The sequence below is a fragment of the Gavialis gangeticus genome, unplaced genomic scaffold, assembly GCF_001723915.1.
Source record: "Gavialis gangeticus isolate Ggan-Ray unplaced genomic scaffold, GavGan_comp1, whole genome shotgun sequence".
NCBI lineage: Eukaryota > Metazoa > Chordata > Crocodylia > Gavialidae > Gavialis > Gavialis gangeticus.
In genome coordinates this window covers 154,720,068-154,723,022 of record NW_017729022.1, presented here as the reverse complement: position 1 = coordinate 154,723,022, position 2,955 = coordinate 154,720,068, and positions in this window count along the sequence as shown.

Genomic DNA, 2,955 nt, shown 5'->3' with positions numbered 1-2,955 from the left:
TCACAGTAGCCTGACCCCCTATTCAAAAGGGATTTATCCCACCAAGGGCATCAATCGTAGATCAGGGTTGAACTGCATTAAAAGAAGCATATGAACAAGCATGTATTCCACTCTGCTCTGGCTGCCACCTTTTTCAGTAGTTTGGTATCAAATGTATATGCCAATACAATTCTGAAAGCTTGGAAACAAAAAACAACAACAAAGGATGTTCGTTCAAAGGGTGTATAAATACATCTCTGAGCACATGCTGGGGGAAGGAACGATGCAGAGAATAATGTATAAGAGGGTTTTATGATGGCCAGGATTAAGGAAGTTGGGACAACTGCCCTGTGTAAACTGATCTAAGATAAAAAAGGGAAATGGTCCCCTTTGATGAAACATTAAGGCAGGGGTTAGAATAGGTCCAGCTGCATTGTGCAGGAACAGGAACTCTGCTAATAAAAGCATTTTGATGTGGTGTTTACCCCAAAGCACAAGTGAATACAAATAAATACGTGAACACAGAGCAAGTCAGTAATTCAATGAAGCTATTCCTGGTGCGAATTTGAACAGCTTTACAGAACCATGCAAGATTGCAGGCTTACTGGAAACTGTTTTCATTAGAATTCTAGGGAGTTTTTAGGGTCACTGAAAACCAGATGGACAGGCATTTCACATCTTCCATGTAGTCATGTATAACACAACCAGGATCATGAATAGCACAACGAGGAGGCCAAACTGTGGGACTATGGAATGTCATACATTATGAAGCAGTCATTTAAAGAAAATTAGAGCCCTGAACCAGTATCCATATCACATACATTCTTTGTCGAGTTTGTGTCTTTTGCTTATTAATGCTCTTTGTATGGACTGTTACTGTCCTAAAGTCACACACACTGAAGTCCTCTTGTTCTTACTCATTTGGGATACTTTTTCCAGTCCAGTACAGCTGTCAGTCAGGGTGCAATCTCTTTGAGAGTAACAAATGAGCCAGATGCATAGTTCAATAGCCAGACACTTCAAGTCATAACAAGCTAGTGAAGCGAGGTAATTCTGCTTGCAAAAGAATTAGCCTTTATTAGCCACTAATACCAGTTTTACCCTGCATAGCCCTTTAACCAGCTGCAGCTCCATTGACTTCACATATTGTAAAGATTACTAGTGGCACATCTAGTTACGGAGAGCTTAGAGGGTTTTCTGGAGGAGCTACCTTATTAGGCTAGGAAAGTAATGGAGTAAATGAAGTGACCACAATTTAGACACCCATGTGTGACAATATTTGTGACTAAAGTGCCAAAGGTATTTAGTCATGGGCTTAACTTTACGTATATCTAAAATTCACTGAGGCCTGAGATGTGGGGAATTTGCATACAACAAGGCAAGTTCTATGGTTTATACACCTAGTTCTTGAACTGGTGAGAACTCTGCATAATAAATTGCATTCTTACATCATATCAGCTTTTAAAGAATTGAGAAGACAGCAAGCCCCCTTGGCAGGTGATGGCCCAGTTGCTCTTAATAGCTTTTTCTTTCAGGTACAATTTATATTAATTAGATCATTAGATAGCTTCATTGAAGTCACTGCATATTTCCACCAACTACACTGGGTCCAGGATTTCATGTTATTGGTTTATAGTTCTATACTGGAACTGCTGGGTGGTATATTATAGCATATTAAAGCTCTGCAAACATGCTACTGCTACAAACAGTTAGATAAGAGTCCAAATTAATTTTAATACTGTATGTGTTAGTATTTTACTACTCGGACAGGGCATTCAAGATGCTTTTAACATCCTCAACAACTGAGAACGAATATATTTCAAATATGTGGGATTAAACTTCCCCTCAGATGAAAAGGTTTGGGAGCTTCTGTTGTACTTTGGAGATGGAAAAAAAAGAAACCTCAATAAAAGGAGACCATTTGTAGGAGGAGAATGGATGAAAGAGGGAAGAAAAAAATTCTAATGAGAAAATGAATAGAGTACATAATGCCACATACAAAAACACTCGTTCCAACCGATCTTGGGATAAATTCTATTTCTAACAAGCAGCGCCAGCTTTCCTTTATGTTTTCGTGATTTGGTAGTTTAATTGGTTCCAGTTATTAGCGGCTGCCACCAAAAACACCAATGCAATTTGCACTATGGCTGAGACCAAAGCACAAGGAGTGGAGACTAAGGTGTACGTGTACATGCATGTTGAGGGAAATGAAATAACCCACATTCACTGGGAAAAGAAGGGTAGTTATATTGTCAGTCTCTATGATGACTGTTCTGTGAAGAGAACCTTAGATGTTGGGACTGCCAATCTTGCGCTTTCACAAATATTCATGTACTAGCAAAATGCCATCATGAACGATGGAGGGAGAGGAGCAGAGACCCACATCCAGCCCCATGCCTTCCCCCTGCCACTTTGGGTCCAGCCCCACTCCCCCTCCTCCCACCACCTCTCTAGGTCCTGCCCTACTCCTCCCCTCCACTGCCACTCCAGATCCTGTCCCACTCCCCATGCCCCTGCTGCTGCTCTGGGTCATGCCTCACTCCCCCTGCCACTCTGGGTCAAGCCCTGCTCCACCCCACCTCCCCACGCTGGATGGGGGTGAGCGCGGCCACAGGGCATGGCGTGGGGAGTGGCCACAGTGCAGGGGGTGCTTGCTGGCTGCATGGTGTGGGGAGCAGCCCCGGGGCATGGTGCAGGGTGTGCAGGGGGCCGTGCTGCATAAGGAGTGGTTCTGCAGTGTGGCACAGGGTGCACAGAGGGGTGTGGCAAGTGACCACATGGCATGGCACTAGGAGTGGCCATGGCAGGGGGAACACCCACTGGCTGCAGCCATGTGGTGTGGGCAGCAGCCCTGGGGTATGGCATGGGGCACGTGGGGGGCATGGTGCCGACAGTTGCCACTGTGTGGGGAGCAGCCACAGGCTGTGGCATGGGGCACGAGGGAGGTATGGTGCATGGCTGCATGCCGGGGGTGGG